The sequence below is a fragment of the Macaca fascicularis genome, chromosome 10, assembly GCF_037993035.2.
Source record: "Macaca fascicularis isolate 582-1 chromosome 10, T2T-MFA8v1.1".
NCBI classification, from domain to species: domain Eukaryota; kingdom Metazoa; phylum Chordata; class Mammalia; order Primates; family Cercopithecidae; genus Macaca; species Macaca fascicularis.
This window is the reverse complement of record NC_088384.1, coordinates 31,043,297-31,068,674: the sequence shown is the minus strand read 5'-3', so window position 1 is coordinate 31,068,674 and position 25,378 is coordinate 31,043,297.

Genomic DNA, 25,378 nt, shown 5'->3' with positions numbered 1-25,378 from the left:
CAGCTAGGTTTTTTTTGTTTTTGTTTTTTGTATTTTTTTTTTAGTAGAGACGGGGTTTCACCGTGTTAGCCAGGATGGTCTCAATCTCCTGACCTCGTGATCCGCCCGTCTCGGCCTCCCAAAGTGCTGGGATTACAGGCTTGAGCCACCGCGCCCGGCCTATCCTTGAGATTTTTTATGTTGTCATATGCCAGGCCAGATTGATTAGGTAAAAACAACATTCTTCATTTAAAAATATACAGTCCTCTCTCTCTCTCTCTTTTTTTTTTTTTTTTTTTTTTAGCAATGAGTAAGTCAGGACCTCATCAAATTTGGAGGAAAGAGAAAAAAAAGAGTCTCCACATCCCCAACACTTTGACACTTCCTTGAAATTGGATTACATATGAGATGGAAACAAAGAAGAAGAAGAAGGCAGGTGTCATAATGACTCTCAGGAGCCACTGAATCTGTGTTCATGATGCATTATTGTGCCAGCTGCCTCCCTCTTCTTGTGAAGGCCTTCCTTTATTCCTCGAGACGTGCTCATCATGAAACAGCTACAGGCATATCATCTGCTTGCCTTGCCAGTTATAGCAACCATGAAAATAAATTTGCAGCATCCTATATAGCCTGAATATTCTCAAAAGATGATCCCAATAGCTCTAATCACAAAATAAGTTTTCCACAGAGTAGCTATACGTACATGCTCTCAGCTTATGTAAACTTGTGTTTTTATTGGTCGTAAAGCAAAATGTTTCCTAAAATCGAGAAAAGAACTAAAGTCCTCTGTCATTATATGAAGAAAGATACAGCATCTAATATTGTGAACTTCTCTATTTTAAGATGTTTTCAGACATCAAGACTGGATAATAAAATTATTTAACAATTCATAACACAAATTTAGAAATGAAAAAAGGTTTATACTATACTACTAACACATTTTGTTTGAGCATGGTTGTCTTATAACTTTTTGGGAGTTGAATGAAAATAACCGCTACTTGTGAGAAAACTGAAATAGACTAGGATATAGTAGATAGAGATAGAAAGAAAAGGTACATTAACTGTGCCACATGGCAAAGAAAGTTTACAGTATGTAGTCATTAAATGTACTTGCTTATAATTATATAACCAATGATGTATAATTTTAAATGCAATTTAGTCAAATTCAGAACGTTTTATACTTAATGTATGTTTCTGAAAGAAATATAAAATCTATTGAATGAGGGAGATACTTTATATGTGTAATTACTTATAAATAGAGAAGACTTTTGCAATAGTTTGTACACTTTCGCTATAAACTATAATTCAAGAGATTCAGTAAGAGTAGCTTTTTGTAACTTAAATATGCATAATTTCTTTGCATACATTTTTGCCTTTGATCATGTATTTTATTTAACCTGCTAATATGGTAGAGAATGTACATACAGTAAGATTACAGTAAGAATTACTAAAATAATGGTCCATGACAAATTTAGTTTTAAGTGTAATGGGAAAAAAAAGTTCAATAAAAACAGAGATATTCAGTATGTGGCTTTTCATAGTTTGTCTCCTGTATTACTCCTATCATTTATTCTGTGTTTCTAAGGTTAAGCAATATTAAGATTAGGTGTAAGTGTTGTAATGTGCTTTTAATTATTAAATGTAAATGTATCACATGCCAATCATATTCAAGTTATGTATGATTTTAATAATTTTATACAGGTTGCTTTGAAAAGAGAGTAAATTTGAGTTAATATAACCAATAATCACAGAACTATTTATAGTGCAAATATTCTCAGCAATATTCAAATTGTTGGTTAATTCAAAACAAAGAGACACAAAGCAATATTTTGTATAATAATTTTTATCTAGCTTATGTTATATTTTAAATTCAGATTAATCACATACCATGATATAATGTTTCTGGTTTTGTTTTTTTGAGACAGTCTCGCCACTATGCGATCTCGGCTCACTGCAACCCCTGCCTCCCAAGTTCACATGATTCTTGCACCTCTGCCTCCTGAGTAGCTGGGATTACAGGAGTGTGCCACCATGCCTGTCTGTTATTATTATTATTATTTTATTTTATTTTATTTTATTTTTTTTTTTGAGACGGAGTCTCACGCTGTTGCCCAGGCTGGAGTGCAGTGGCGCGATCTCGGCTCACTGCAAGCTCCGCCTCCCGGGTTCCCGCCATTCTCCTGCCTCAGCCTCCTGAGTAGCTGGGACTACAGGCGCCCGCCACCGCGCCCGGCTAATTTTTTTTGTATTTTTAGTAGAGACGGGGTTTCACTGTGGTCTCGATCTGCTGATCTTGTGATCCGCCCGCCTCGGCCTCCCAAAGTGCTGGGATTACAGGCTTGAGCCACCGCGCCCGGCCTATTATTTTTATTTTTTAGTAAAGACAGGGTTTTAGGCCGGGCGCGGTGGCTCAAGCCTGTAATCCCAGCACTTTGGGAGGCCGAGATGGGCGGATCACGAGGTCAGGAGATCGAGACCATCCTGGCTAACACGGTGAAACCCCGTCTCTACTAAGAAATACAAAAAATAGCCGGGCGAGGTGGCAGCGCCTGTAGTCCCAGCTACTCGGGAGGCTGAGGCCGGAGAATGGCGTGAACCCGGGAGGCGGAGCTTGCAGTGAGCTGAGATCCGGCCACTGCACTCCAGCCTGGGCTACAGAGCGAGACTCCGTCTCAAAAAAAAAAAAAAAAAAAAAGACAGGGTTTTGCCATGTTGGCCAGGCTGGTCTGGAACTCCTGGCCTCAAGTAATCCACCCACCTCCACTTCCCGAAGTGCTGAGATTACAGGCATGAGCCACAGCTCCCAGCCCTGATACAATGTTTGAAAGTAGTGGGTGAATGATGCATTTGAGATAGTAGAGACCTATTTGGAGCATTAAGTGAATGCATCTTATTCTCTTGTTTCTTTTAATAATATATTCTTTACCATTCTATGCAATGGCTTACATATCTGCCTATTTTCTAGGGCTGTCTACATGATACACAAATATTTGGATACATATAGAAATAAAAGTCACTCATGTAAAAACTTTTCAACCTGACACATAAATTCGGGTTATTTGAAAATGGAATGGTAAAGTGTTACTGAAGAACTTTTACTACGGTCCACATTTGGTAATATTTGCTAATTATTCTAAAAACAAAACCTGAAAAAACCTTGATTTCATAATGTAAACATCTGAGGTCTAAATTAATCAATAAAATAATTTTTGTGTTTTAATTATATTTTATTTTGATGCTGTCTAATTTCATAATAGATTTAATACTAGCTGAGGCTCATTAGAGATAAACTACTGAATTATCATCCCATTAAGATAAATTTTGATTCAAGGAAGTAACATCTTAAGTTTACTATATTTAAATTTAGGAGGAATTTACTAAATCAAGTACCAAGATTTTATTTCTGCTACTAAATGGAAGATATATGTAAAATTTAAATACATTCCATTACTCAATTTATTCTTTAATGTCATGAAAGTGAATATAGACAGCATATTTTACACAGAGCATACAAAGCTTTATCTTCATTGACTTACAAGTAAAATATATGTATGTATATATAAATAATTATATATGTAATTTAGATATTAAATGACAGAATTTACTTATTTACTTGTGTATGATGGAATTTGATTCTAGTAATTATTCCAGGTACAGTAACTGGTTGAAAATGGGACATGAAGTAAACTGATATGCTTAAAAGTAACTACATCAAGTGAATTAATTATAATGTCTCCAAGCAAGGCAAGACCACCCACATGAGGTAAGGAATGAGAGGCTACTTATTTTGACCAAGTTAGCTCAATGACTTGGGGAACCAAGGACTACATGCACCTGGATGCTTCTTTTGTACTTCCACTCCTGCCAAGAAATATGTTTCCACTGCAATATTTGGGAACCCATTATTTCCCTATTGATGCTTTCATTTTCATATAAGACAACAGTTGATACTCCAAAATCAACTTACATTTTAATTAACCAAATACAATGTTCCTAAAGACAAAGAGAAACATTTCATAACAATAAGAGTTAAGCCAACAGGAAGATAGGGAGTAGGAAAAAACAGAGAAAATCAATAAACCAAAATCAAATGCTTGAAAAGATAACAAAATTGACAAATTTTACTTAGGCTAAGCAAGAAAAAAAGAGAAGAGACTCAAGTTGCTAAAATCAGCAATAAAAGAGAATCCATCACTGCTAGTAATACAAAATAAAAATAAAAGACAATGTAATGAAAGTCTTTTGCTAAAAAATTAGATAGCCTAGATAGGATGGATGAAGTCCTAGAGTGATACAAACTAAAATAGACTAAAGGACTAAGGAGAAATAGAAAATCTATATAGACCTACAGAAGGTAAAAAGATTGGATTGTAATTTTAAAAACTTATAATAAAATTCCCATCTCAGGTAGCTATCACTCCGAGAAATTAATATCAATTGTTCACCAACTCTTGCAGAAAATAAAAGGGGAGACAACATTACCCAACTCGTCTTATAAAGCCAGAATTACTCTGACACCAAAGCTATATCACGAAACAATATGGACCAGTATCTTTCTTTATTTTTTTTCAGACAGAGTCTCACTCTGTCGCCCAGGCTGGAGTGCAGTGGCCCAATCTTAGCTCACTGCAACATCCGTTTCCCAGGTTCAAGTGATTCTCCCGCCTCAGCCTCCCAAGTAGCTAGGATTACAGGTGTCTGCCACCACATCCAGCTACTTTTTGTATTTTTAGTAGACATGGGGTTTCACCATGTTGGCCAGACTAGTCTCGAACTCCTGACCTCAGGTGATCTGCCAACCTCAGGTGATCTGCCAACCTCTGCCTTCCAAAGCGCTATTATAGGCATGAGCCATTGTGCCTGGCCCATTATTTAAATAAAATTAAAAATGTTTAACAAAATACTGCCAAACTGAATCCAGCAACATATATAACAGATTACACACTATATGCAGATGTGATTTACCCCAGGAATGCTACATTGATTTCATATTTGAAAATCAATGCATGCAAAAACTGTATTAATAGAATAAAACACAAAAATACATGAGCATCGGCCGGGCGCGGTGGCTCAAGCCTGTAATCCCAGCACTTTGGGAGGCCGAGACGGGCGGATCACGAGGTCAGGAGATCAAGACCATCCTGGCTAACACGGTGAAACCCCGTCTCTACTAAAAATACAAAAAATTAGCCGGGCGTGGTGGCGGGCGCCTGTAGTCCCAGCTACTCGGAGGCTGAGGCGGGAGAATGGCGTGAACCCGGGAGGCGGAGCTTGCAGTGAGCCGAGATCGCGCCACTGCACTCCAGCCTGGGAGACACAGCGAGACTCCGTCTCAAAAAAAAAAAAAAAATACATGAGCATCTCCATAGAAAGCATTTGAGAAAATATTACACATTTTCATCACAAAACACTCCAGAGTTATGGACAAGAAGACAACTTTCCGAAACTAGTGGTAGTTATCTATGAAACCCACAGCTATCATTATACTTATCAATGAGAGGGTGAATGACTAATCAGAATGACCACTCTCGCAAATTCTCCCTTTTTCGCCTTCCTGCTCCCATCACCCTCTTTTGCTCCTCCATCTTCCCAAAAACATTTCCCCCCATCTTTTCCCAAAGCCTTCTCCCCTTTCCTGCCGCTCACCACCCTTTTATCGCCCTTCATCTACCCCAAAACTTTTTTCCTCACCCCCAACCATCTTTTCACAATGCCTTCTCCCCACTACTGCTCACCAACCTCTTTTCCCCACTCCCACCCGTCTCCCACATGCCACTCTTTTTTCACCCTCCATCTACCGCAAAACTATTTGTCCATTGTCGTTTTCCCAACCCTCCTTCCCCTGCTGCTCGCCACCATCCTTTCCTCTCTCCATCTACCCAAAAACTTTTCTTCCCACTGTCTTTTCGCAAATCCTTCCCTCCCTCCCGCTCACTCATTTTCCACACTTTTACCAACCTCTCTTTACTCCTCCCACTTGCCACCCTCTTTTCCCCCCCATCTACCCAAAAACTTTTTACCTACCATCTTTTTCCTCACCGTTTTCGCAAAACCTTTTCTCCCTCCTGCTCACCCTGCCGTTTTTCCCCCTCCTGTTTGCCAACCTCATTTCCCCCTCCATCTACCCAAAAACGTTTTTTTCCCACCATCTTTTCCCCATTGCCTTTTTGCAATGCCTTCTCCTGCTCACCACCCTCTTTTCCTCCTTCATCTACCCCCAAACTATTTTCCCCCTCTTACCACTCCGGTCACGCTGCAATTGCCATCTCGGCCACCAGTCACAGTGAGGCCAGCTGCGGTGCCCCAGGCTCCAGCCTCCACCACTTGGCAGGGGTCTTCTGCTTCTCCTCTGCCTTTAAGTTGGGCACGGAGCAGCTCCCTGGACAAACACTAAAGAACCCGGCATGGTTTGACTCCCCCCACCTCAGCATGCTTTATATGTGGAGTTATGCAAATGAGTTCTGGGACTACATGTTCTGATTGGATGAGAGAAAAATCTCTAGGCCTACTCTGATTGGACTTTATTACCATGTTCTGATTGGATGAGAGCAAGTCTTAAGACAACCAATCAGAACATGATAATAAAGTCCAATCAGAGTAGGCCTAGAGGATTCTCTCATCCAATCAGAACATGTAGTTCAGGAATGTAGTTGCATAACTTCCCTATATAAAGCATGTGTGGGGCGTGGCGCGGGGCATGCGCGCGCGGAGTCAGGGTGGTCCAGGCTGTTCTGTATTGCCCGTCTGTGCTGGGCTTAGAGGAGGAAGAGGAGAAGAATGGGAGGATAACTGCGAAATAGCAGTTTGCTTCGTTGCTCTTGGTCGTCGCGCCGGAGACTGCAGCCACCAGAGCGGTAGGAGAGTGGCCCACAGCGGCAGCATGGCCGGAGTGGTAGAAAGGCCGTGGGGCAGGTATACTATCAGAACTGCACTGCCTGCCTGGGGTGGGGGCAGGTTGGGGGGCTATCTGGGGTTCCATTGCCTAGGAGGGTTCTGGGCAGTATTGGGGACTGTGTTACTTGCGGAGGTAGAACAAGGGAAGGGGGACCGGGGAATGCTATTGAGGGCCAGGTTAGGTGCGCCATCAGGGGCCGTGCTGACAATCAAGGTGGGTTAGATGTGTTATCCGGGCAGGGGCCGCTATGGGGGCTACCCTGGCTGTGGCTGGTGGGGGTTGGGGCACTTTCTGGGGCTGCACTGCTGGTGGTGGGTGGCGTGTTAGGGGCGCTATCTGCTGCAGTGTTGTCTGTGGCGGAGGGCGGGTTGGGTGTGCTATCTGAGGCTATAGTGCTAGCAGACAAGTTAGGGTCACTGTTGGGTGTTGCACCGCTTGTGCCAATTCGTAGGTCGGGTGTCCTGTTTGGGGCTACAATGCCGTCAGTGAGGGGCGGGTTGGGGGCACTGTTGGGTGCTGCACTGCCCGTGGCAAGGAGTGGGTTGGGTGCACTATCGGGCTACACTGCCCAAGGCAGGAGGGTGGGTGTGCTATCCCGGGCTTCACTGCCCATGGCGGGGAGCTGGTTGGGGACGCTATCAGAGGTTGCTTTGCCAGTGACGGGATGAGTTCAGTGTCATATTGGGGACTACATTGCCGGCTGTGGGGGGGTGGTGGTTGGGGGCGCTATCAGGAGCTTGCACTGTCAAGGGAGAGGCGGGTTAGGTGAGCTATTGGGAGCTGCCTTGCCCGAGGTGGGGGTACGGGTTAGGTGCGCTACTGGGGGCTAAACTGCCCACAGCTGGCGGGGTTTGGGGGCTCTGTTGGAGGCGTTGCATCGTCAGAGGTGGGTTAGGGGCACTATCAGCTGCTGCACTGCCCGTGGCGGGCGTCAGGTTGGGGGCGATATCGGGTGCTGCAGTGCTTGTGGTGGGGACGGGTTGTGGGCACTGTTGGTTGCTACACTGCTAGTGGTGGAGTAGTTGGGGGTGCTATTGGGGTTACACTGTCACCGGTGGCGGACAGGTTAGGGGTGCTATGGTATGCTACACTGCCATGGGAGGGCAGGGGGTGGGGTGTTGGGGGCGCTATCTGAGGGCTGCATTGCTGGCAGTGGGGGGGTGGGTTAGGGGCACTATTGGGGGCTGCACTGCCGGCAGCAGGCAGCAGAGGTGCCAGTGACAGCAGTGGACTCCATGGAAGGGACCGTCCTTCCCTCCGTGGACTCCAGGCTTTACAAAGTGATCTCCTCCTCCTCGTACTCAGTGCAGAGGGCATACAGTGTTTCTGCAGGAATACTGAGCACGGCACGGCCCCCCACACCCGCCGTGTTTATCTGGCTTACGTCCTCTTGCTCTGTATTGTGGAGACTGCCTGGTACACGGAGTAACGTGCACCACGTCGGGGACAGGGCTCTCTGGGTGGAGGCGTCAGGAATGAGAGCCCGCACTTGGGTGGTGAGGCCTGGCTGCGTCTGACTTTTTGCTGCTCCTGTTCCCCTAGGAGCGCAGCCCCGGTGGGCCCATTGATTCCTGTGGAGTGGGGAGCCGGGCACTGTGGTGTCTCTAGTGCCCACCACAGGCTCCAGTTCATGGTCAGCTTGGGCTGAAAGGAGAGGGTGGACTTTGGAGGGTGGGTGTCAGTGCCTTCGCCTGAAACTGGCACCTGACACCCAGTGGCCAGCATGACCAAAGTGAGGCTCTAATGCTACCACTGCCTGCATCTGTCCTAGGTTTTTCTGGCTTTGCCCACCCAGCTGTCCGTGCCCACCTAGAGGAGGAGGAGGGGCCGCCCTGCTGCATGCTGGAGGCTGGAGTCTGCAGATGGCGAGGTACTGTGGCTCGCATTGCTGCAGTTGGTGGCAGTGATGGAGACTGGAGACTGCAGCTCGACCCCAGCGATAGGAGGCTGGAGGTAGGAGGGTGCCCGTTGGTGGCCACGTGGTAGGATCCTTGTAGGTGGGGCTGGTGCATTGAGGGTGACAGCAGTGGTGGTTGTATTGGCATGGGCATTAGTGGTGGCAGCAGCAGCAAGTCTGTGGGCCGGGAAGGGGGTAGTAGGAGGCCTGTGGGGCCCAGGCTGGCCTGGGGTGGGTAGGAACCAGTGGGTGCTGCGCTGTGGGCCTTGGTGGCAGCAGTGGAGGTGCGGCCAGGGCGAGGAGGAGTTCTCCCCTTTCTGCGGTCCCTGGAGGGCGCCTTCTTCCTGCTGGCTCCTGAGCCAGGCGTGAGTGGCAGCATTGTCTCATTCTTAATAAAATTTATGGGGTGACTATTTGTATATCTTTTTGCTTGTTCTTTTTTTTTTTTTTGCGTTTTGTTGTGTTAATCTTGGACTTTTTCAAATATCACGAATCAGGGAGGGGATAAAAGGTATCATAATAGGCTTTCTAATTCCATCACTTGTTCTTTTTCCTTTCTTCCAGTCTGTTTTTTCTTATCACCATCGTCTTGTTCCTCTTTATTTTCTTACACTGCCGCTTATATTTCTGGTTTCTATTCTTGTTTCTTCTGTTCCTCCTGCTTTTTGTTTTCTTTGTCCCAAGCAATGGCCTTAACAAACTGAAACTGAGTTAAAAACAAACTACTTGTCAGTGTGCTGTACTTTAATTTAATTTAATTAATTTATTTTTTGAGACGGAGTCTCGCTCAGTCACCCAGGCTGGAGTGCAGTGGCACGATCTCGGCTCACTGCAAGCTCCGCCTCCCGGGTTCACGCCGTTCTTCTGCCTCAGCCTCCCAAGTAGCTGGGACTACAGGCACCCGCCGCCATGCCCGGCTAATTTTTTGCATTTTTAGTAGAGACGGGGTTTCACAGTGTTAGCCAGGATGGTCTGGATCTCCTGACCTCGTGATCCGCCCACCTTGGCCTCCCAAAGTGGTGGGATTACAGGCGTGAGCCACCGCGCCCGGCCTGTGTTGTACTTTTAAAATAATTGGTCCATTACTGTGTTTTAGAGATGAGGAAACAATGTAGTTGCATAATGATTTAGTTACTTGAATAGCTATGCTTTTGTGATCCTGTTAATGCATTTTAAGTAGTTATGTAAGGAATCAAAGAATGAAGCATTAAATGAAATGGAGGTACCAAACAGTCATTTCATCTCTCTCCCATATAGTCTGAAGATAAATGCAAGTCATGGGGGTAATAAGTTCCAATTTATAAGATCATTAAGCGAACCACATTGCATTCATTTTATTTCTCTGCCACGGTTTTCAAGAGCGTTGTCATTTGCATGAGCAAACCTCGTGCATCACCACATCTTAGCAACAGGGAAGGGGGGAGGATCATGTGTATAATGTTTTAAGGCAAAGATTCACAACCAAAAACAAGGCTTTATTAACTTTCATCTTTAAGAACCTGCAGTGTTGAGCCCTGTTTTATTCCTAGTGTTACTGCCTTTGATATGAACTCTCTTAAGTGGTCCCTTTAGAAGCTAATGCATTCTATTGACTACTTTAAAGAAAGTCTCTATTGTATCATTTTTTTCAAGCCCACAGAAATGTATAAGGCCTATAATTTTTGACACTTTTTAATTATTTTTAAGGTTATGATCATGTAAAATACTGTTGATACATGTGAAAATATGCGTAAGTACCACTAGATGGCTTATTTTGAAGAGGTAGTGTCTAAATTTTTGTCCAGAGTAGATTGGTTGCAGTTTCTTAGGTGTGTTTTCAATACATTGCCTCAGTGTTTTAAAGTGTATAGAACTTTGAATATGCTTTAACCTCATACAGTCCTTTGTTTATAGGGTGTTTAATATTTCTAAAGACTAAAGATGTCACAGGCCTCTTTAAGGTTCAGTAATTTTAAGATTGGAAATTTACAGGGTTAGAATCCGACAAATTCAGAGGAAAATTGTTAAATTATATAGCTGTAGAGCAGGAAATGAAACCCAGGTTCTAAGCTCTAAGCAGGGCATGAGCTACCACGCAAGGGCATCAGTGACTGGGCATAGAATTGGAAGAATTACAGGATGGTTCAGAGAGAGAGCTGTAGAGCCTCACTGTATGTGAACGTGAATTTTATGTATGTATGTATGTATTTTGAGACAGAGTCTCACTCTGGAGTGCAGTGGTGTGATCTTGGCTCACTGCAACCTCTGCCTCCCAGATTCAAGCAATTCTCCTACCTCAGCCTCCCCAGTAGCTGGGATTACAGACGCACACCACCATGACCGAGTAATTTTTGTATTTTTAGTGGAGTTGGGGTTTCACCATGTTGGCCAGGCTGTTCTCGAACTCCTGACTTTGTGATCCACCCACTTCAGCCTCCCAAAGTGCTGGGATTACAGGCATGAGCCACTATGCCCGACTGTGAACATGAGTTTTTAAACTGCATGGTCCTTTGGGGTCCAGCTTCTCCATTTGTACAATGGGGACCAGTACTAAGGTTTTCTTTTTCTTAGTTGACTGAATTATTTGCATAGTCTGTCATCTTGCTACTCTTGTTAACCCACATGAAAGGACCTAAGGTAATTTCTGACAGCCTGGGACTCCTTGTGCAAAACAGAAGGTGCCACAGACCCCATTTTAGGAGAAACCTTTGTTTTCCTCTTGGAACCCCAAGAACCGTAAGCAGACAGGTCCCTCTCAAAATCTAAGGCTCTGCTCTGTTTTGCCTTGCTTTACCTGACTTTTTTTGATTTGGGTGGGCATCAAAAATTAGGGGAGAGAGATCTAAAGAAAGTTGTGGATATGAATATATATTGGGGAGAGAGATCTAAAGAAAGTTGTGGATATGAATATATATTTATGTAAGATAGGTTATGAAGGAAAGAAACTTATATGAGAGAGGGTCTTGTATGGCAAATTCTTGTCCTAAAGTAGAATGACTAATTATTTAGGAAAGCAGGAAATATAAGACAAGTCAGAAAGTCATAAGATGGAAAAGAAAAGTTTACAACTGGCAGATACTCTCCTGTCTAGAAGTGTTGTATGTGTGATGTTTACATGAAGGAGCTCTAATTAATTGGATTAAGCGAGAATGAAAGCTCTTAAATAATTTGTTAGAAAAATAGAAACCCTAATGCCTTTTATTTCATGTGACTTCAGTAATCTTTGGGAAATAAAGTTTTACAATTATTGGTGGTAAAAAGTCTCCAAAATGTAGACATTTGGCCTAAATTAAGTCAGAGGTTAAATTGGCTAAGGGCTTTAATGTCATAAACTGCTTCTTTGACTTTGGAAAATTGTTCAGTTTACCTGGTTTGGAGCCATAAGATTTCTAGGTAAGGCCTGGGGACGGGTGTAGTTAGTCGTGTCTCCTAGCTATGCTGGAAGAGAGTTAGACTTTATCTGCAGTTCTGATTTGTATCCTGGACTCAGCACCTGGTATGTAATTGAAACTGCTTACATTGAAAAGAAAAATTGTGTTTTGGTTTTTGAAAGGCATGGGAATATTTTTTTTCCCAAAAAGCGAGTTTTGGCAAGTTTGGAAAGTTTAAAAATTATTTTTAGTTGTAAGAAAATAAAGTTTAAGCAAGTTACAGAAGGTTTATGAAAATTAACTTTGTGAAGGATTCTGTGTGTGAGCAAGTTGACTGAAATTAAGAGAGACAGGAATGTTAGGTGTAATAAATGTAGGTACCCTTCCACTTTATTTTCTGTTTCTTAGGTTATAAATATTCACTGTGTACAACATTTCTAAAAACCCCTTCACTATAATATTAAAACGTAACTCTGTTCTCTTTGTATTGCCTTTTTTCTCATCCTGAAATTTCAATAGTAGATTTAGATTCAGAAGATGTTGGGGAAGCACCTTATGAGAGTGTTCTAAGTGAATTTAAGGCGAAGGGTTTTCTGTACATGGGTGGTTATCACAGCATCACTTGTTGCAGCAAAACACTGGGTATCGACCTCAATGTTTATCAATGAGGAACTGTTTGGATAAATGATGATTTGTGCCTTGCATGGCTCAACTATTCAAAAACACCCTCTTTTCCTCACTTGCCTTACCTTTGGTTCTGGGCCTGGAGCCTGTCAGAGGTTACTCTGGACAATGGACTCCTGTGTCCTGTGACTAATCTGGACAGCGGCTTCCTATTTCATTCTTCACCATCTTCCAAAAATTTGTGAAGATAATTTCTTCCTTGATGACCCCAAACTGTTGGTTTACTTTGCAGTTAACAATTTCATGCCTTCACTAGATTATCTGTGTGAAGGTGTGGGGTGTATGTATTCATACTCAGGAAGGAGCAGAGGAAGACAGCCACAGCCAAATGAGTAATCTTACACTAAATGTTCATTATAAGAATGTCGATACATTCATAGATGGTAAATCTGTCAGTAATGTTTACTTGTATGATTCTTGGTTAAAACCACACTCACTGGTGATAACTGTGCTGAATGGATCATAGGTGTTATACTTACGTGTGGGAATTGCATTCAAACCACCAATGCCTGCCTACTCAATTTTTGTTGCCTTTTGGTTAAAAACTCTTGTGAATGTTTCCCTGGCATGCAAATATGGGAACTGCAGTTTGATTCTAAGTAGAAACACTTCGGTAGTTGAAATGCCATAAGAAGACATACAGCTGTTAATGGGCAACAATTCACTGTTGGTTAGGAATTTACATTGCTACTTACCATATCCTTCTTTAGCCAGACTTTGTGCCAAGAAAATGAAATTTTCGTTTTTAAAATTTTTCTCTAGAGTAATTGTACAATATGGCTGTTATCAAACCTGATGCCGTAATTAGTAGAAAAGGTCTAGAAATTAAAAGAAAACTAATATTTTCCACCTATGGTTAAATTAATTGCAAAATAACATCCTTTTGATTGTCAGATTGGAGACAAGCTTATTGCTAAGGGTGAAATAAAACGTAATGTGTTGCTGGTGCTAATTCTAAAGTGTTTGAGCACTTTATTTCTTTACAAAGGCCCAATCTACTCATGTGTCCTTCTGTAAATAATCCTGCTCTACCAGCATCCTATGTAAATTTTAAAAATTATAGTTCTTATATTAGATTGTAACAAATGTTCTTGTTTAATTATATGCAATGCAATCTTGTTATAAGCTCACATTAGCTTGTCTTATTCCCTGTATGTTTGTTGTAAAATGTGTAGTCCTTTTCAACATATGATAGCTTAAGGATGGATTTAATATTTCGTTTTAGAACCAAAATCTTTTATCTTATATACAGGAAAATTATATTCAGAGATCAGCAAACATTTCCTGTAAAGGGTGAAATGGTAACTATTTTCAGGTTTTCTCAGCTTGTGGTCTCTGACAATTAACCTCTGAAGTCATACCCAGGCAGCAGCAATAATGTTTAAATGAGTTACTGGGGCTGTGTTCCCATAAACTTTATTTACAAAAACAAGTGGTGGGCCAGATTTTGGCTGCAGGGTATAGTTTGCGGACCCCTGAACAATGACTTTTTCTTGAAACAACACAATTGAATTGAGATTTGAAAGAATGTTGAAGCAGCATTGTTTGGGGTAATATCTGAGGTTTGTCATCTAACACTAGGAAAATCAGGGATATAGACACACAAGAAGTGAGTTCAAGAGTGGAGGATTAATAGGTGAAAGAAAAAGAGAATAGCTCTCTCTTTTGCAGGGGGAGAGGGGCACCTGAGTGGGTCTTCCGGTTTTGTGGTGAAATGCACAAGGTTTTATAAAGGAGCTTGAGGAGGTGGTGTCGACTTACGCAGGGCCTGAGAGATTGGTTGAACCAGGTGTGACGTTTGCATGGCACATGAAGAAGCTGGCCATCCCACACTAATCTTTTATTATGCAGATGAGTTCTCTACCTTACCCGGCACCGTATTGTCTGCTCCTTACTGTACCTGTGGTTGACAGAGAAAAGGGAAGGTGGAGCGCCCCCGTGTTGAACATGCCTGGCCCACAGGTAGGCTTTTCCTATTGGCACAGCTGCCAGCATTCCCATGTGAGCTTATCAATGTCTGTAGCTCAGTTTTACAGGATGCTCTTTGTTAGAAAAGAAATGATACAGGGGCCTCTTTTCATTAAAAGGAAAACCTTACCTAGGACTTCCTTACCCTCACTATCTGCCTACATAATTTCTGTCTTCATCAATGTTGCATGTGCAATAGAGAAGGTGACATGTAGGGAGCTGTGCCAGCAGGGGTTGGATATCTCTTGATGAGCTTCCCATCATGCATTCTTCCTCACCTGTGGCAACATCAGCATTGATTACAGCATCTACAGTAAAGTAGATAGGTCCACAGGTCATGGAACATATACTAGCTCTGCCAATTATATGTTGATTTAAATAACATCATTCTCTAAGGACAGCCTTTTTCCCCCCAGATTCTGGTATGTATGTGGAGTTGGGGAGAGACACCAAACTGTACCCCATTTCCTTATGTAATGCTTGTACTTTTAAAAGTGTTTCAAAGATTATATCACATACTAGTAGTTTACTGTTTCTTATTCAAATTTGTTTTAATAGTCACTATGGTGAATGTTTTCAAAATTCTATAGATCTTTGGGTTGAGGTGATACTATAAAGTATGAGTTCATCTCATTTTTTTTTTGTGTTATCTTAGTGACATTTCAGAGACATAATGCATGTCTGCAAAACACTTCTCTCGAAAACAGTGAAAGGCTACGTAACAGGACAGACAAAAATGAAGGTTTGGCATAATGGCTCACACCTGCAATCCCAGCACTTTGGGCGGCCAAGTCGGGTGGTTCACTTGAGCTCAACAGTTCAAGACCAGCATGGGTAACATGGCGAAATCCATGTTCACAAAAACTACAAAAATTAGCTGTGTGTGGTGGTGTGTGTCTGTAGTCCGAGATACTTGGAGGGCTGAGGCAGGAGAATCGCTTGAGCCTGGGAGGTCAAGGGTATGGTGAACTGAGATCGCGCCACTGCACTCCAGCCCGGGTAACAGAGCGAGACTCTGTCTCAAAATAAACAAAAATTTATAAAACAAAGAATGTTTCTAACTGTAATAAAGGAGAAGTTATCAAGCTTAAGTGTTGATTAGATTTAATCTTTGATTTCCAGGCACTATGTTACTTAAGAAACATGATTTTTGGATATTTGAAAGTTCAAATTGGAAACTCAGGAAAGGGGTCACTAACGTGTTAAGAGTATTCTTAACACCTTAGTGCCTATGCAGTATCGACAAAGCCAATGGAACCAATGGAGCATTTGCTTTCATAATAGAATATAAGTGTTGCTGGGTACTCTCAAATCAAATTGAGCTCACATTATTGGTGTCATTTAATATAATTACTGAATTTCTTTGAATCCAGTTTCCACTTTTAAAAAATTATTTAGCTCATTAAGCTCAAAACTTCTCTTTGTTACATTTTATTACACTTGAGTGGCATGTGAACTGAGTTTTGTCATTGAATTTTCTTTAAAAAAGGTAAAGCATGGTTAAATTTTAAATTATATCCTTCCTAATAATTTGGCTGTTTTCGTTGCTATAAGAGTAAGTTGTACTAGAGTATGAGTTACAGCATTTACGAATTAAAACCTAATAAGATAAAGTAATTTTGAAAATAGATTATTTAAGAAGTACTTATAAAGGTACGTATGCCTTTATGAATGATTCAGAAAGCCCTGTTTTCATGAAATTGGGTTAACATTTTGAAGCAATTCACTTCAATAGAAATATTTCAGAGTCTCTAGATCGTGCCTTAAAAACTCTGTTATCTTGGGGGCTTGAAAAGAGTCATCTTTGTTTGTTTTATTTTTGAGCCATCTCAAACCTTGTGCCTTACAGATTTTGCTGAGGTTTTTATAGAAAATGAATTGTAAGCTTGTGGTCTGTAAAGCCCAGGAAACAAACTTAACTTGTTTTACATGTGATCCCATGACACCTGGATTCACTTACTCTCTCATTGAATTTACTAAAGAAAGATTTATTGTAGAAGCTGAGGATAAGACAGTGCTCACTGAAGAACAAGTTGTTTACTTCTGTAGTCAAATGGCAGACCGGGTATGAACTGTTTTTTAAAGAAAGTCGTCGTGTGTTTAAATACAGTGACCTCCTGTAAGCTTTAAATCTTTATTACAGAAAAGCAAATGAGTAAATCTGACCAACTAAATAGGCTCCCGGTGTCCCTGTTGGTGTCCATAGCATGGAGATGACAACGATAGTGGCTCTGAAGAAATCTTCTATAGAAATAGTGGCTGCCAAGCCAAACTGGGTGGTCTGATTGTGTTTTGTTGGCATGAAGACCTCTTGATGTCATGTCCTCCAGAAGCCCCTGCATGAGTCCTCTGGAAGTGAATATCCAGTCCTTTCTTTTAGATTTTTATTCTGGGTTGAAGGCTCTTCGTCATCAGCTTCACAAGAATGCTTTAATCCTTTCTTTTCTTTTCTTTTTTTTAAAAATTTATTTATTATTATTATACTTTAAGTTGTAGGGTACATGTGCATAACGTGCAGGTTTGTTACATATGTATACTTGTGCCATGTTGGTGTGCTGCACCCATCAACTCGTCATTTACATCAGGTATAACTCCCAATGCAATCCCTCCCCCCTCCCCCCTCCCCATGATAGGCCCGGGTGTGTGATGTTCCCCTTCCTGAGTCCAAGTGATCTCATTGTTCAGTTCCCACCTATGAGTGAGAACATGCGGTGTTTGGTTTTCTGTTCTTGTGGTAGTTTGCTAAGAATGATGGTTTCCAGCTGCATCCATGTCCCTACAAAGGACACAAACTCATCCTTTTTGATGGCTGCATAGTATTCCATGGGACAAGAGAGAGTTTGGTCGGGAAAAAGCCTGAGAGAAAGGCCTTAAGAAAAGTAACCTTTCTTTTCTTAAGAAAAGTAACCTTTCTTTTCTTAAGGCCTTTCTCTCAGGCTTTTTCCCGACCAAACTCTCTCTTGTCTCGGGGAATATAATAAAGGCAGTGCTATGAATTAGAAAGTTTACTGGCGGCCGGGCGCGGTGGCTCAAGCCTGTAATCCCAGCACTTTGGGAGGCCGAGACAGGCGGATCACGAGGTCAGGAGATCGAGACCATCCTGGCGAACACAGTGAAACCCCATCTCTACTAAAAAAAAAAAAGAAAAAGTTTACTGGCTTGGGAGTCAGGAGACCTCACTTCTAGAAATGCACTGTCCAACATGGTAGTTACAGTTACTAGTCATGTGATCATTTGAATTTAAATTCATTAAGATTAAATTGCATTAAAAATTTGACATCTCAGTTGCACTAGCCACATCTTAAGTGCTCAGTACTCAAATGTGGCTACCATGTTGGAGAGAACAGAAGAGTGTGTGCATCATCACGGAAAGTTCTTACTGGCCAGCCCTTCGTAGAACTAGCGGCACCACTCACGCCGTGTCTGTTGGCCCCAGCTTTTACATGTGTAGAAGGAAAGGGTTACACCGGTTGCATCATCATCAATTGTAAACTTTTGAAAAAATCCAATTCCTGTGCCTCATTCTAGACTTACTAAGTCAGAAACTCTGGGGTTGGGCTCCAGAAATACATATTTTAACAAGCCCTCCAGATGACTTGGAAACATCCTAAAAATTGAGAATATTAGACTATTGTTAAGATTTTAAGTCCTGCTAGCTTTGAACTGCTACCACTAAAAAATGTAGGATACTAGAGGCTGGGAAGGGATAGGGAGAGACTTGTTAAAGTCATGAACCAAAAGTATCTGAGACAGGTTGCAATCAATTTTGAAAGTTTATTTTGCCAAGATTAAGGACACAGCCTCAGGAGGGTCCTGATGACATGTGGCCAAGGTGCTTGGGGCACAGCTGCGTTTTATATGTTCTAGGAAGAGATGAGACATCAGTCAATGTGTGTGAGATGTACATTGCTTCTGTCTAGAAAGGTGAGACAAATTGAATCAGGTTTGGGGATGGGTGCTTCCAGGTCATAGGTAGATAGGAGACAAACGGTTGCATTCTTTTGAGTCCTAATTAGCCTATCACTGAATACACAATCTACATGGGAGATGCCATGGAGGAATAGTCACTCATGCCTGAGTCTGGCTTAGTGAATCTGCATTTTTACGTAAACAACTGGGCAGAGAAAGCCATCAGATACATATTTGTCTCAGGTGAGGAAAGGGATGACTTTGGGTTCTGTCCTTTGTCCCCTACCTGTGAAGATAATCTTATCAATTTACATTGCCAGTGTGAAATTCAACAGAACTGTTTTAGGGTAACGATCTTGAGACCTGCAAGAAATTTCCTTTCTGACAAATTATGAGGGAGGTATATAGCTTTTGAAATCTTTGTAGTTACCTTATTTAGAAATAAAATGGGAGGCAGGTTTGCTTGATGGAGTTCCCAGCTTGACTTTTTCCTTTGGCTTAGCGATTTGGGGATCCAGGAGATTTATTTTCCTTATTTTTCCTTATTTTCTGGTCACTATACGTTTTCTGTTGTGAAACATTACTATGTCCCCTGTGAATATATACAATTACTTGTCAATAAAGAACAAAAAACCCCAAACAATACAAATGTATTGTTAATAGATTCATGAAAGCAACATTCTCTTACCCAGGAAGGAAGATTACCACTTTCCTTAGGGAATCTAAGAAGTGACAGTTTTTAGTCTATTGAACCTTTATAAACATACGAATATCCAGTCCTAAAAATTAGAAACAGTGTATCTGAGAAAGTACACTGTGATGTGCTGTATTCATAAAATGGAACCTGTGCTTTTTTTTTTTTTTTTTTTTTTTTTGACACGGAGTCTTGCTCTGTGCCCCAGGCTGGAGTGCAGTGGCGCGATCTCGGCTCACTGCAAGCTCCGCTCCCCCGGGTTCACGCCATTCTCCTGCCTCAGCCTCCCGAGTAGCTGGGACTACAGGCGCCCGCCACCTCGCCCAGCTAATTTTCTTGTATTTTTAGTAGAGACGGGGTTTCACCGTGTTAGCCAGGATGGTCTCGATCTCCTGACCTCATGATCCGCCCGTCTCGGCCTCCCAAAGTGCTGGGATTACAGGCTTGAGCCACCGCGCCGGGCCGGAACCTGTGCTTTGATTTAACAAGTTCAAAACACTATTGTGTAATCTAAGAAGTGATGTTTCTGAACATGTTGAGCCTTTATACAAAAATACAAATATTTAGCCCTAAAAACTAGAGACAAGCTATCTGTGAAAACGCCTTGTGATGTGCTGTTTTATATCACAGAATTGAACTTGCATTTTGATAAAACAGCTTCCAAACACTTTTCTTGTAGAATCTAAGAAGTGACATTTCTCAGTCTATGAGCCCTTACAAAAATGTATGAATATCCAGCCCTAAAGACTAGAAACAAGTGATCTGTCAAAATGCTTTGTAATGTGCTATTTTATCTCACAGAATTGAACCTGTGTGTTGATGAATTAGATTCCAAACTCTCTTATTGTAGAATCTTAAAAGTGACATTTTAGAGCCTATTGCGCCTTTAGAGGAAGGTACGAATGTCCAAAATACTAGGAAAAAAGCTATCAGTGAAAAAGCTTTGTGATGTGCTGTTTTATGTTACAGAATGGAACTTGAGTTTTGATGAAACAGCTTTCAAACACTCTTTTTGTAGAATCTAACAGTGACATTTCTGAGTTTATTGAGCTCTTATATGAACATACAGATACTTAGTTTCAAAAACTAGAGATAGTGCCGAGCACGGTGGCTCATGCCTGTAATCCCAGCACTTTGGGAGGCCAAGACGTGTGGATCACCTGACGTTGGGAGTTTTAGATCAGCCTGACCAACATGGAGAAACCCTGTGTCTACTAAAAATACAAAATTAGCCGGGCGTGGTGGTGCATGCCTGTAATCCCAGCTACCCGGGAGGCTGAGGCAGAAGAATTGCTTGAACCTGGGAGGCAGGAAGTTGTGGTGAGCCAAGATCGTGCCATGGCACTCTAGTAGCCTGGGCAACAAGAGTGAAACTCCATCTCAAACAAACACACACACACCATACAAAAGCTATCTGTGAAAATGCTTTTTGGTGTGCTGTTTTACGTCACAGAATGCAACCCGTGTTTTGATGCAGCAAGTTCAAACCACTCTTTTTGTAGAATCTAAGAATTGATTATTTTGATCCTATTGAGCTTTCATAAGAAAATATGAATATCCAGTTGTAAAAACTAGAAATGAGCTGTCTGTGAAAATGCTTCGTGAGGTGCTGTTTTATATCATAAAATTGAACCTGGGTTTTGATTCAACAAGTTGAAATCAGTCATTTTGTAGAATCTGTTGACCTCGTGATCTGCCCCCCTCGGCCTCCTAAAGTGCTGGGATTGCAAACATGAACCACCATGCCTGGCTGAAAGTGCTTTTTGATATGCTGTTTCATAACACAGAATTAAACCTGTGTTTTTATGAAACAGGTTCCAAACACTTTGTAGAATCTGAAAAGTGATGTATCCAAGCCTTTTGAGCCATAAGAAAACAGGAATATTTAGCCCTAACTGCCAGAAGCAAGCTATCTTTCAACACACTTTGTGATGTGATGCTTTATATTACAGAAATGAACTTACGTTTTGAGGAAACAGGTTCAAAACCCTATTGTAGAGTCTTAAGAAGTTACATTTCTGAGCCTATTGGGCCCTTATAGGAACATACAAATATCCAGTCCTAAAGTCTAGAAACAAGCTATTTCGGAAAACACTTTTTGATGTGCAATTTTATAATACAGAATTGAACCTGCATTTTGATAAAACAGGTTCCCAACTCTCTTTCTGTAGAATCTAAGAAGTGACATTTCGAATCTATTGAGCATTTATAGGAACATACGAGTATCTTGTAATAAAAACTAGAAACAAGCTATCTGTAAAAACACTTTGTGATGTGCTATTTTATGCCATGGAATGGAACCTGTGTTTTGCTTCAACAAGTTCTGAACTCTCTTTGTAGAATCTAAGAAGTGATGTTTTTGACCTTATTGAGCCCTCATAAGAAAATACAAACATCCAGCTATAAAAACTAGAAACAAGCTATCAGCGAAAACACTTCTTGATGTGCTGTTTCATATCACAAAATTGAACCTGTATATTGATTAAACATTTTCCAAACAATTTTTTTGTATACTCTTAAGAAGTGACATATCTGAGCCAATGAACATACATATATTCAGTCCGAAAAACTAGAAACACGCTATCTGTGATAACGATTTCTGATACCCTGTTTTATGTCAGAAATGGTACCTGTGTTTTGATTCAACAACCGTGAGACATTCTTTTTGTATAACCCTAAGAAGTGATGTCACCAAACCTACTGAGTTTTATAAAAAATATGAATAACCCTAAAAACGAGAAACAAGTTGTCTGTCGAAAATGCTTTGTGATGTGTTTTATATCAAAGAATGGAACCTGAGTTTTGATGAAACAGCTTCCAAACACACTTTCTGTAGACTCTAAGAAGTGACATTTCCGAGTCAGTTGAATTCTTACAGAAAAATACAAAATCCAGTTCTAAAAACTAGAAACAAGCTACCTGTAAAAATGCTTTGTGACATGCAGTTTTGTGTCACAGAACGGTTCCTGTGGTGATTCAACATGTTCAAAACACTCTGATGTAGAATCTAAGAAGTGCTGTTTCCAAATCTATTGAGCTTTTATTAAAAAAGTAAAAATATCCATCCCTAAAAACTAGAAAAATGTTATCTCTGAAAATGCTTTGTGACATGCTGTTTTATGTCACAATGGAATCTATTAGACAAACATACAAGTATCCACTCCTAAAAATGAGAATAAAAAAACTGTCTCTGAAAATGCAGTGTTATGTGCTATTTTATGTCACAGAATGGAACCTGCGTTTTGATGAAACAGCTTTCAAACACTCTTTCTGTAGAATCTAAGAAGTGAAATCTCCAAACCTATTAAGCCCTTATGGGAACATATGGATATCCAGTCTTAAATACTAGAGAAACAAGCTATATGTGAAAATGCATTGTGAAGTGCTGTTTTATGTCACAGAGTGGTACCTGTGTTTTGATTCACCAAAGTTGAAACACTCTTTTTGTAGAATGTAAGAAGTGACATTTCCAAACCTATGGAGCTTCTATAAGAAAATATGAATATCCAGTCCTAAAAACTAGAAATAAGATACTTGTGAGAGGCCAGGCGCGGTGGCTCACACCTATAATCCCAGCACTTGGGGAGGCCGAGGTGGGCGTATCACGAGGTCAGGAGATCGAGACCATCCTGGCTAACATGGTGAAACCCCGTCTCTACTGAAAATACCAAAAAAAAAAAAAAAAAAGCCGGGCGAGGTGGTGGGCGCCTGTAGCCCCAACTACTGGGGAGGCTGTGGCAGGAGAATGGCGTGAACCCAGGAGGGGGAGCTTGCAGTGAGCCGAGACCGCGCCACTGCACTCCAGCCTGGGCGACAGAGCAAGACTCCGTCTCAAAAAAAAAAAAAAAAAAAAAACCTGTGAGAACACTTTGTGATGTGCTGTTTTATGTCGCAGAATGGAACCTGTGTTTTGAGTTGACAAGTTCCAAACACTCTCTTTGTAGAATCTAACAAAGTGACATTTCCTCTCTTACTGAGCCTTTATAGGAACATACGAATATCCAGTCCTAAAAATGAGAAGAAAAAAAAGTTACGAAATTGCCTTGTGATGTGTTGCTTTATGTCACAAAATGGAACCTTTATTTATTTATTTATTTTTTTTTGAGACGGAGTCTCGCTCTGTCACCCAGGCTGGAGTGCAGTGGCCGGATCTCAGCTCACTGCAAGCTCCGCCCCCCGGGTTCACGCCATTCTCCTGCCTCAGCCTCCCAAGTAGCTGGGACTATAGGCGCCCGCCACCTCGCCCGGCTAGTTTTTTTTGTATTTTTTAGTAGAGACGGGGTTTCACCGTGTTAGCCAGGATGGTCTCGATCTCCTGACCTCGTGATCCGCCCGTCTCGGCCTCCCAAAGTGCTGGGATTACAGGCGTGAGCCACCGCGCCCGGCCGGAACCTTTATTTTTATTCAACACATTCAAAACTGTTTTTGTAGAATCTAAGAAGTGACATTCTCAAACCTATTGAGCCCTTGTAAAAAAATGCAAATATTTAGTCATAAATATTAGAAACAAGCTCTCTGTGAAAACGCTTTGTGATGTGCTGTTTTATATCACAGAATTGAACCTGCATTTTGATGAAACAGCTTCCAAACACACTTTTATACAATCTAAAAAGTGACATTTCCTAGCCTCTTGAGCCCTTCTAGGAACATGGATATCCTGTCTTAAGAACTAGAAACAAGCTATCTGTGAAAATGCTTTGTGACATGCTGTTTTATGTAGCAGAATGGAACCTGTGTTTTTAGTCAACAAGTTAACACTCTTTTTGTAGAATCTAAGAAGTGACATTTTCTATTTCATTGAACCCTTATAAAAAGATATTAATATTTAGTCCAAAATATTAGGAAAAAACCTACCTGTGAAAATGCTTTGTGATGTGCTGTTTCATGTCACAGAATTGAACCTGCTTTTTGACGAAACGACTTCCAAACACTTTGTAGAATCCAAGAAGTGACATTACTGAGCGTATTGAGCTTTTATAGGAACGTACAAATATCCAGTTCCAAAAACTAGAAACAAGCTGTCTGTGGAAATGCTTTGTGACGTGCTGTTGTATGTCAGCAGTGGAACCTGCCTTTTGATGAAACAGCTTCCAAACAGTTTTTTTGTAGAATCTTATAATTGACATTTCTGGCCCTATTGAGCCCTTATAGAAACATATGAATATCCAGTTCTAAAAACTAGAAGGAAGCATCTGTGAAAATGCTTTGTGATGTGCTGCTTTTTGTCACAGAATAATACATACGCTTTGATTCAACAAGTTCAAAACACTCTTTGTAGAATCTAAAAAGTGAAGTTTTCGAGCCTGTTGAGACTTGATTTAAAAATATGAATATTCAGCCCTAAAAACTAGAAGCAAGCAATCTGTGAAAACGCTTTGTGGCATGCTGTTTTATGTTACAGAATGGAACGTGCATTTTGATGAAACAGCTTCCAAACACTTTTTTGGTAGAATCTAAGAAGTGACATTTTGGAGCCTGTTGAGCCCTTAAATAGTATAGAAAATATGAATATCCAATCCTAAAAACTAGAAACAAGCTATCTGGTAGAACGCTTTCTGATGTGTGCTGTTTTATGTCACAGAATGGTACTGGGATTTCAGTTCAGCAAGTTTGAAACTCTTTTTATGGAATCGAAAAAGTGACATTTGAGAACCTATTGAGCCATTATAAAAAATTCAAATATTCAAATATTAGCCATTATATGGAAGCAAATGTTTCCACACTACACATCTGACAAAGGTAGGATCTGTCTTAAAGTCCTTAAATAAGTCAGACCAAAAAACCCAATTAATAAATGGGTTAGGGACATGAACATACACTGCTCAAAAGATGTAACAGCCACCAATAAACATGAAAACATGCTCAACCCTCATTAATCATCAGAGAAGTGCAAATCAAAAGCACACTGGTCAGAACGGTGATTATGACACAGTCCACAAGAACAGATACCAGCAGGACAGAGGAGTGCCTCCGGGCAATTGATCATGATGCTTATGGATACT